Source organism: Hemicordylus capensis, chromosome 1 (assembly GCF_027244095.1).
Source record: "Hemicordylus capensis ecotype Gifberg chromosome 1, rHemCap1.1.pri, whole genome shotgun sequence".
Lineage (NCBI taxonomy): Eukaryota > Metazoa > Chordata > Lepidosauria > Squamata > Cordylidae > Hemicordylus > Hemicordylus capensis.
In genome coordinates, this window is record NC_069657.1 from 442,783,271 (window position 1) to 442,794,577 (window position 11,307).

Sequence of the window (11,307 nt, forward strand, 5' to 3'; positions counted from 1 at the left end):
TCTGCCCTGAACCTTCATGATGCAGCTTACCAGAAAGATGAATTAATAATGGATCCCAGATTCACCAGATGGATTAAACTCTGTTTAGAGAGTCGGGAGTTTTCTTCCTTCCGATATCTATGGTTGGATTCTTATCCAAACCCCTGGTTATCATATGTAAATAACAAAATAATGCAATTGGGACTTTCTCCTTCTGAATTACTTACGCTGTAAAATAATAAGGTGAAATAAATATTACTTTTATGGTTGCATTATATTGAACGTCAGGAACTTATGTCCTCGGCTAACAGGACCTGCTCTCCCTTAAATTTTGGGATTTCTCCCCATATGGGAGGTAGAGGTGCTAATTATTTAACATAGCTCCATTTTTCTAAGTTTTGGGTTTCGTTTGCTCAGGCCCGTTTAAATGTGCTGCCCTCCTCTCTTTTGGAAAGGAGGTTTGCTAAGGACTCTTCAGTTACGGTTTTCTGCCCTTGTGGCTCTGGCCTCCTGGGAACTGTTACCCATGTTCTATTATATTGCTCTTTGTATCGAGATGTCAGAGAAGAACCTATTTCCCCTCAGTTAGATTTCCTGGAAGGGGTGAGCTTTTTTATACACAATATTGCCTTGCGGATACAAGCTGTGAGATTACAAAAGTAGTAACAATTTTTTTTTTAAAGGAGCCAGCGTGGTGTAGTGGTTAGAGTGCTGGACTAGGACCGAGGAGACCTGAGTTCAAATCCCCATTCAGCCAGGAGACTAGCTGGGTGACTCTGGGCCAGTCACTTCTCTCTCAGCCTAACCTACTTCACAGGGTTGTTGTGAAAGAGAAACTCAAGTATGTAGTACACCGCTGTGGGCTCCTTGAAGGAAGAGCGGGATATAAATGTAATAATAATAATAATATCGTTATAAGATTAAGGTCTCAGTTTTAGGAGCTGTTTTACTGTTTTTAAAGTAATCTATTTTGGATGCTTATATATTGTTTTACTGTGTCTTTTTATCAGTTGTTATTTGTTGTTATTAGTTATATATGTTATTCTGATTTTTATCTTTTGGCTGGCCAATGGCTGTAATAAAATTGACTGACTGACTGATCTCAGATGAGCTGAGGCGTCATGAGACTATACTCAAGTATGTACTATCATCTCTAGCACTGATAACATGCTACATCTTCACATAAATGCATGGCTTATTTGCCCTTACAAGGTACCTGTGCTTGTTTGAGGCTGCACTAATTTTTCCAAACAAGGCTATTGTTTTGTACTGCTTATAAACTGTCTTAAGTTTATAAGCAGTAGCTAAATTTAAGCTCAAAATTAAACTTCAAACAAAAAAGACAGATTAGCTTTTAGATTCATGTCTGCTAACTGGGTAAAGAGGCACCTTTTAAAATGGTGTGGGGCAGGGGGCAATTGTTCCTTTTTCACTGCAGCATAGCAATCTTCCCAGAGTTGTTGCCGGTGTCACCCTTGTATTTATTTTTTAGATTGTGAGCCCTTTCAGACAAGGAACCAGCTTCTCATCTCATTCCTTTTCATGCGTACACCACTTTGAGGAAGTTTTTGTTGGAAAGCATAGAAGAAAAAGAAGAAGAAATAATAATTCTGGAGGGGGAGGTATGTTAGTCTGTTACAGCAAAAACAACACACAAACCCCTCAGATATCGTATATAAGAACTGACATTTAAAAATGGTAATATTTGGAAACTTGTGGAGAACATCTCAGTCTCCCAGGATACCACTGCAGAACAGAAAGTCACTGTTTTCCAACAACTTCAAAGTTAGACTGCAGGATTAAATCACTGAATAAGAATGTATCATTAAACTGAATTGTGTTGGTTTAGGGCTCAGTGGAGCCTAAGGTTTTCTCTCCCATGATAGAATTAGCATAACAAAACTAGAAAGATCCCCAGTTATTGCTGTTGCGAATGGTCACTGTGCTTATCTTGTGTAACTTTGAACTTTTGTATAAAAACCTTACTTCTTGCATTTTATGGCCTTTGGGGCTCATTGTTTACTGTCTCTATCTCTGTATATGCATCTAGTATGCCACAGTAAATAAATGCCACAATTAATATTTAACTAGCCAACCCCGCACAGAGCATCTGTGCAGTGCTTGGGGGCCGGCTGTTTTCCCCTCTCTCTTCCTCCTGCCCCGGTCTATCCCCCTTCCCTCCTGCCCACGCTTTCCAGCCCTCCTCCCTCCCATTCCTCCCCCCCCACAGAGCCACGGCGGGCGGCCAAGAAGGGCCCCACTGCCGCCATTTTTACTCCCTCCTGTCTGCCCGCCACCGCCTTTCTCTCCCCCGCCCACTGCCCGCCGCCACCTTTCTCTCCCTCACCCGCTGCCCGCCGCTGCCTTTCTCTCCCTCGCCCGCTGCCGCCTTTCTCTCCCGGCACTTTCTTCCCCCTCTCCTCCTCAGTCCTCACTTCAGAACTCTTGCAGCCTGTCGCAAGAGTTCTGCCGCCAAATCCTGGGCATGCATGTCCCACTCACCCCCCCTGGTGCCAGGCCAGGGCCTGTACTTCCCCCTGCCTCCCAGCCCAGGCTGCAGAGACGGCCCCTCCTCACAACAGCCAGGCACCTCCACCGGCCAAACAGAGCTCAGCCAATCAGTTGCCTCCACCAGCCAAACAGAGCTCAGCCAATCAGTTGCCTCCACCAGCCAAACAGAGCTCAGCCAATCAGTTGCCTCCGCCAGCCAAACACAGCTCAGCCAATCAGGTGCCTCCCTCGCCGGCAGGCATTGCCTTGCCACATTGCCTTGCCACATCTCCACGCTGGCTGGCTAAGAGAATTAATTATAAAGATGTGCCACAGGAGTAGCTCTTGTTAAACCTGAACAGTGAAACAAACCAGTGGTCTCTCTAAAAAGTCATTTGTTCAAAGTCAATATCTTTTTCTCCCGCCTATGAGACATAGGCAGCAAAGCTGGATCAGAGGAAAAGAGGTAAATTTGGGCAGAATTGTGACATTGGGCCCAACAGCACCTCCCACATCACTATTCCATTTTCCGAGAAAATATCCTTCACGAATAGTTGGTCAAACGATTGCTTACCTGTCTTACAACAGTTTGTTCCAAGTCATTTTATTCAAAATTTTATATAAGGATGCCAACTTGGACTAGATTGAAAGTTTGCTGAAGGCCAGATAGAGTAACTGTCTTTCTGTGTGTCCATTAAACCTTTTATTTGATCTAAGAAGAAAGGCTAGGCTGGCCTAAGGGGCTTTAGTTGAGACCTCATCCTTTCCAAGACTACAGTTCCTGATGGGCATGGCCCTTCCATGAGGCAGGGTGAGGCGGCTACTTCAGATGTGCGTATGGGGAGGTGTGCAGGAGGTGGCAAGTGCTACCACCCCTAACAGAGATGTCACCCTGTCCTCCTTGAAGCTGGTCTTGTGGTAGCAAGCATGGACTTGTCCCCTTAGCTAAGCAGGGTCCACCCTGGTTGCATCTGAATGGGAGACTAGAAGTGTGAGCACTGTAAGATATTCCCCTCAGGGGATGGAGCCGCTCTGGGAAGAGCAGAAGGTTCCCAGTTCCCTCCCTGGCAGCATCTCCAAGATAGGGCTGAGAGAGATTCCTGCCTGCAACCTTGGAGAAGCTACTGCCAGTCTGAGTAGACAATACTGAGCTAGATGGACCAGTGGTCTGACTCAGTATAAGGCAGCTTCCTATGTTCTTATGTTTGAATTTTGCCACGGCTGCTTCAGCAGCATGGCCTGAGAATGGCTAGCACACACCTGGGAATGGTGGGGTGTGTGTGTGGCATATTGTCCTTCACTTAGGCAGCAAAATGTCTTGGTCTGCCCCCAGTTCCCAAAGCCTGTCAGAAAACCACATATTTGAAAAAGAACCTCATGGACTGGGGCTGAGGCCTAGCCAAATCTTAAGCTATTTGTACAGAGAAACCTTGATTTTTTAGATCAATTGTCTAAGGTCAGCCTGGATTAGGTGACGGTTTGGAAAACCAAGGTGAAAAGCAGATGGCCACAAAAGTTGCTAAAATAAGGTATGAAAGCAGTACAGTGATGTACCAAAATTTGTACACTGCCACACAAAGCACTCTTTGGGATCAGAAAACGCTGCTTCTGCATGAGGTCGCACAGCATACGCCCAGCACAGTGGTCAAGACCAGCATGAGGAAAGAAAATGGCTGAACTTCCAGTTCCACAGACACTGTCAGGAAAACCTGAAATCTGGAATATCAGGTTCCAGAAAATAAAGGCCTTAGAGGCCTTTTCAGGCAGAGACTGGAATAAAGGGGTGCAGCATCAGGCCCTGTGATTAGGAGGCAGTATGATGCCTCTGGATTGGCCAGGCCTGTTATAAATACAAGAAGCTGGGCCATCTGACCTTGGCCTAGTCAACAAGGCAGCATCTTTAGCCCACTGGACTGCATGCTCAAGCCCCTGGGTTCTAACAACTGACCTCATATGTCCTGGTTTGGATAACACATTGAAGCTATTCTCACGATCACTGAAAAGCGGGCTAAGGGAGCTTAGCCCGCTTCTCAGGGATTGTGGGGACCACCAGGCTCGCAGGAGAGCCTGGTGCTCCCAAGGTGGCTAGCCCTCCCCTAAGACGAGATTAACGGAGCGAGCGCTCTGTTAACCTCATCTTTTTGCTTGTGTGTTGCCGTGGCGACACATGAATAGACCCCCTACTGGGAGGCTGCAAGCAGCCTCCTGAGCTCAGGGGTCTCTCCAGGATGCCCCATGCACTTGCGCGAGGCATCCTGAAACTTCTGGGGGCCGTAACATTAAGAAACTAGTGTTTGTAAGCCCGTTGGATAACGGGCGCTAGTGGAGCTGTGCGCTCCAGACCCTCGCCGCCATTCCCCCTCCTGCCACCCACCGCCGCCCACGGCTCCGGCCGGGCCCGCCACCTACCGCCGGGCCCACCGGTGCCCGGGCCCACCGCCGCATAGAGCTTCCCCCGCCGCCTCGTCCGGCGGCCATGTTGGGCGGCCAGAAGCGGCCGCCCCAAAGAAGGCGGGTATGCGGCGGCGCGGCCAGGCCTCGGCCATGGCTCCGCTGCACCTTGGCCAGTGTCCCCCGCCGCCGCTTACCTGGCTTCTTCAGGGCGGCCGCTTCTGGCCGCCCAACATGGCCGCCGGGTGCCGGCATTCGCGGCTGCCTAACAAATTTGTACACAACCCCAAACTTTCGTCTCTGGGTGGTTAGCAATAGCATAAAACAAGTTTAAAACATATACAAAAATGGAAAACAATTTAACAATTCAAAAATAAACCGGAAATTAAAACCTAAAAATTTAGGAAGCTGAGAAAGCTTGGGTGAAAAGATGGGTTTTCAAGTGTTTTTTGAAAATTGCCAGGGATGGGGAGGATTGTATTTTAGCGTTGTCTTTTTAGCGTTGATGTGTCCTCCTACATCCCTGAGGGCCTCATGCTCTCCTAATGCCAACCTGTGTTCACAGGGGCTCCCTGGCGGCCGGCTCACACTCACAGCCACTGCCAAACCGCCAACCAAAATAAGCAAGTCAGTCTTCAAAGTGCCACAAATCTCCACATCTTTCTTTACAGGTTGCACCACTGTGTCTCACAGCTGCTGTGTGCGAGGACCTAGCCTGGCAACCGGTGAGACCCTGGTGGAGCTGGGCCTAGGGGAGAACAACCTGGGTGATGAAGGTGTCAGGCAGCTGTGCACGGCACTAAGCCATGCTGCAAACTCCAGTCCCTGGCGTATGTTCTGTCACAAGGGTATCATGGGGACAGAATACATGCAGACTAAAGTAAAATGTGCCCTCGAGGCAAGTGTCGACTCCTGGCAGCCACAGAGCCCCGCAGTTTTTCTTTGGTAGAACACAGGAGAGGTTTACCATTGCCATCTCCCACGCTGTCTGAGATGATGCCTTTCAGCATCTTCCTCTATCACTGCTGCCCGATATAGGTGCTTCCCATAGTCTGGGAAACATACCAGCGGGGATTCGAACCGGCAACCTCATGCTTGCTAGGCAAGTCCTTTCCCACTGTGCCATCAGGTGGCTACATGCAGACTAGAGTAATGTTATTAGGAATGTGCAAAATGTTTTGTGCTTGGAACGTTTCGAGTTCCAACTTGGAAACTTTCCACACTCAAATGAAGGGCCTTCAAATATGTCTTGCTTTCCTTTACATCAGCTACATGACGCACTTTGTTTTTTCTGTGTCTGTGTGGAAATCCCCCCTTGTCTCAGGCTGATGTTTTCCAAGCAGTGACTACCTGACAGCAAGTGTTGAGACATCTGTGTGACAGGAACTGCCTGTGACTAAGAGCTGTAGTGAGCTGACAAAGGCCTTCTGTCTCTTTAAAGCATAAATTCTTCAGCCAAGGCAAGCTAATCTCTTACCAATACTACCAATACTTTTTCCTTATCAATAAATTGTACATCTCCCCCCATCTGATGCTTGGCGAAGGGGCAGGGACTGTAAGGACATTCATTCCCCCAAATGCATCATAATTATTGGATGCCGGTTGATATATGCCGTTGAGCTTCTTAATATGAATGTGTGGGGAACTTTTATGTTTCATTTATATTAAGAAATCCTTTGAATAATTGAGTTACTAAATAATTACTGTATATACCATCTCTCCCTTGCCTCCTTTTAATTCCCTTTTTTTAGCAAGAAAGCGATTTCCAATTGTTTGCAACGCAAAACTATGCCTTCCAATCACTGCTAACTTACCTTTAAAGGTAAAATTGTGCTGTCGAGTCGGTGTTGATTCCTGGCAACCACAGAGCCATGTGTTTTTCTGTGGCAGAATACAAGAGAGGTTTACCATTGCCTTCGCCCGTGCAGTATGAGTTGATGCCGTTCATCATCTTCCTATAGGTCTTTCCCATACCAGTGGGGATTTGAACCACCTCTTGCTCCCTAGGCAAGTTATTTTCTCACTGCACCATTAGGTGGCTTACACCCCCAATAAGTAATATTACTGCATGTTGAATGAGAGTCATAGTCCCACTAGCCCTCTGTGGCCACCTGAGTGATGTTTCAAAAAATCAATGGGCAGCCTCTTTAATTTGCTTCCCTTCCATTTTCACTGTACTCGCGACACAATCCCAAAACCTGAACTGAATTGCCCAGTTGCTTTGCATTGCCTAAAATTTGGTTCTCTCAATGTCTGAACTCAAATATCCATTCTAATTTCACAGTCATCTTACAAGTGAAAGCCCGTCAGGCTAAAGGATCTCTGCGAAAGTGCAACAGGGAAGAAAGGCAGACACGAGCCAAGAACAGACCTTGCCATCGATCTTGCTAACTACTTACCAATTTGAGAGAGACCTCCAGCATGGGACTTCAACAGTATTGGATTACCTGTATTCTTGATCATCATTACGAATTTTGGCTGACTGATTTCTTACTAGAGATATACGTTCTCAAGTATAATCTACTTTGGCCTCAAACGGTAATCAGGGTAATGGACTTGCAAATCAGGCTGGGCTCCCTGGACCTCCATGCCTAGCAGAAGTCTCTCTAGGGCAGACCTGCTCAACTTAGGGCCCCCAGCTGTTTTTGGACTATAACTCCCATAATCCCCAGCCACAGTAGCCAATCGCAAGGTATTATGGGAGTTGTAGGCCAAAACCAGCTGTGGGACCCAAGTTGAGCAGGTCTGCTCTAGGGTCACCAACTCTGACAGAAGCTATCCCACCCCACCCCCCACCAATATTTTTCACAGTATCAAGCTGTTAAAATCTCGAGTCACCTGGGTGCTTTCCAGAGTACATGCTACAACAGTGGTAAAATGCTTTGGCTTGGCAGGATCATATTGAAAACGTTAATTAATTAATTAATTAATTAATTTTTATTTTTAAAAAGTCCAGCCGTTTGTTTGTTTCACAAAGCCACCAGCAGGGGGAGCCATCTTTTCTAGTTTGCGCAAATCTGCTACAATGGGGAAATACAGCTACCTTTTTTGCAAAGCGCATGCAACACGGTAGCACTGTAACACAAAGATAAAACCCCAAAGGCAGCATCGGAAATGTGAACGGCATCTTGTTGTCAGGGCAAGGACTGTGGAGTCACAACACAGGAAGTACGGAGGCACACTTAGCAGATACAAAGTGACCCTGTTATAGCATGTAATCTGGAAAGCGCCCTAGAGTGTGAGGCCAGTTCCTGGAGACTCCGAGCCAATCCTGAAGGGCTAGAGACCTAAAGGTCCCCTTTGCCATCTTCATCCCCATGCTTGCACCCTGGTTTCAGGCATTTTTAAAAACTAGTTTTATTTGCCCAAGCCTTCTAATTGCTGGATGTAATGGTTTTACTGGCTGCTGCATTTAGTGTTTTAGAGCATTTATGGATTGGTTTTAGGAACATAGGAAGCTGCCACATACTGAGTCACACCATTGGTCTCTCTAGCTCAGTATTGTCTACACACAGACTGGCAGCAGCTTCTCCAAGGTTGCAGGCAGGAATCTCTCTCAGCCCTATCTTGGAGAAGTCAGGGAGGGAACTTGGAACCTAGATGCTCTTCCCAGAGCGGCTCCATCCCCTGAGGGGATTATCGTACAGGGCTCACACTTCTAGTCTCCCATTCATATGCAACCAGGGTAGACCCTGCTTAGCTAAGGGGACAAGTCATGCTTGCTACCACAAGACCAGATCTCCTCTTTATTTTTATTTTAATACTTAAATCATTTACTGTATCTCCACCTCCACCTCACCCACCTTTTTGGTATTGTAAAGCTGCCTTGACAAAATCTCATACGAAGCAAAATATAAATATATCAAAACCAAAGACACCATTCTGAGGGCTGGTGGATCAGCTCTGTTCAGGTCAGTGTTTCACATTCTCGCACCCTTGCTTTTGGAAGCTTTTGCCAGGGCACGCCTAAAGAGATCTGATGCCAAAGGCGGCATTGGAACGCCTGATGGTTCCCAAGGTTGCAAGGCCTTGTGTGTAAACTGACAGTGCAAGCCAAGCAAGACTCTGTCCGTTGCCTCACAAGCCGTAATTCAGTATTCAAATATCCACTTGTGGGAGGCAAGGGTTCATGTGTGTACACCGCCCTTAGGAAACAACTGTCATGCTTTTTGATGAGGCCTCAACTATATTCTCATCTTATGGGTCCACAGATATTAAACTGAGTTGCAGTCTGCTTTTAAACAAAACAAACCCCTTCGCAAATGAATAACTCTGACTTCATTTTCTGACAACCGCTCACCCCCACCACACACACAAACACTTTCACTAAGACGGGGTTCTCAAACATAGGAAGCTGCCTTCTACTGAGTCAGACCATTGGTCTATCTAGCTCAGTATTGTCTACTACACAGACTGGTAGCGGCTTCTCCAAGGTTGCAGCCAGGAGTCTCTCTCAGCCCTGTCTTGGAGATGCCAGGGAGGGCACTTGGAAGCTTCTGGGTGAAGATGCTCTTCCCAGAGCGGCCCCATCCCCTAAGGGGAATATCTTACAGTGTTTCAAATGCAAACCGGGGTGCGCTCTGCTAATTTATTTATTTATTTTACATTTTATATCCTGCTCTTCCTCCAAGGAGCCCACAGTGGTGTACTACATAGGTTCCTCCTCACAACAACCCTGTGAAGTAGGTTAGGCTGAGAGAGAAGTGATTGGCCCAGAGTCACCCAGCTAGTTTTATGGCTGAATGGGGATTTGAACCCGGGCCTCCCCGGTCCTAGTCCAGCACTACACCACGCTGGCTCCTTGCTTAGCAAAGGGGACAATTCATGCTTGCTACCACAAGCCCAGCTCTCCTTCAATGGCCTGTGGCTGGGGATGATAGGAGTTGTAGTCTAACAATATTTGGAGACCCAAGTTTGAGAACCCCTGCACTTAGAAATTAAGTGTGCTGACTACCGGGCCGTGATTACAGCATTCTCAGGCTCCACCCAGTTACTTGTAGCTATAGCTGCAGTCCTAAATGCATTTATCCGGGAGTATAACCTCTGGAACTGAGTGGGATTTATTTCCAAGTAAACCTGCCCAAGCTTATATTTACATTTTAAACTGCTGCATGTGTTGCTTTTAAGAGGTATTTTCATTATTGTGTATTTATGTTTTATTGCAACCGTATTGTTTACATTATGTTTTGTCCTTGTAAACCACCCTGGAAATTTGACTAACCGGTGGTAATATTTAAAATGATATATAAATAACATTAACAGGGCTATTTGCCACTCTTTGGCAGGTATCTTAACCTGCCAGCAGCTACTAGAAACAACAGGCCAGCAGCTGGATTTCTCTTAAGCCAAGAAACGAGGGGAAAGAGGGAGTTTGGGTTCTGCCTAACGGGACAGTGAGCAATTAATGTAAGCTGCCTGAATACAACACATTGAGGCCACCCCCAGGCAGCTCAAGTCATCTGGAGTGCTGCAAGCCCTCTGGTCCCAGCTGCTCTAGAGCCTGACTTTGCTACCCAGCTTTTTACCAAGGTACAGTAGGTTGATCCAATGGACAATTGCCCCGGGTAGCAGGTCTCCTGACCAGCCCGCCACAATTTTAAGCAGTGAATCGTGCAGAGGGAGTGACCACTCAGAGCGGCTGCTATACTCAGAGTGTGCACAGTGCCTTCTGGGTCCATGGAGGTCCCAGTGCGGCTTTTTGCTCCGCTGCTCGCCACCCTGTGTGTGTGGGGGCATGTGAGTGGCGGAAATTTCAGAAGCCTCCAATCATCTGTCCTCCTGCCTGCCCACTTGCCCTTCCCACCGCCCAGGTAAGAGTTTATGAGAACCAACTTATTAACTGCCAGTTGGTGGATAACTGACCTCAGGATCATAGGATGGCATCAAGGTGGTTCTGTACTGCATCACTTTCTAAAATATATTTATTTCCAGGGACTAGAATAGTGCTGCGCAGAAGGCAGGAGTATGAATCAGGGGGTCTCAGTATTGGTTCATCTTTAACCAGGTGATAACAGAATTTGTGGCAGTAGCTGAAAACACTGGGAAAAGAAACTGGAAGCTGCCTTATACCAAGTCAGACCACTGGCTCATCTAGCTCAGTCTTGTCTACACTGACTGGCAGCGGCTCTCCAAGGTTCCAGGCAGGAGTCTCTCCCAGCCCTTCCTGGAGATGCTGCCAGGGATTGAAGCTGGGACCTTCTGCATGTAACACAGATGCTCTACCACTGAGCGATGGCCTCACCCCCAACTGCATGGTCCTGATAGCGCCACAGAATGTAGGAGTCCAGTGCTGCAAAAACTCACTTGTCACAGATCAGATCTGGCTATTCATAATATTATAATAGTAATAGCCAATATGATGATCCATTCCAGCGTCTCCACTGGAACTTGTGGCATTGCTGCTGTAAACCCAGAAACAAGGGCACTGCTGTAGCGAACCAAGGTCAG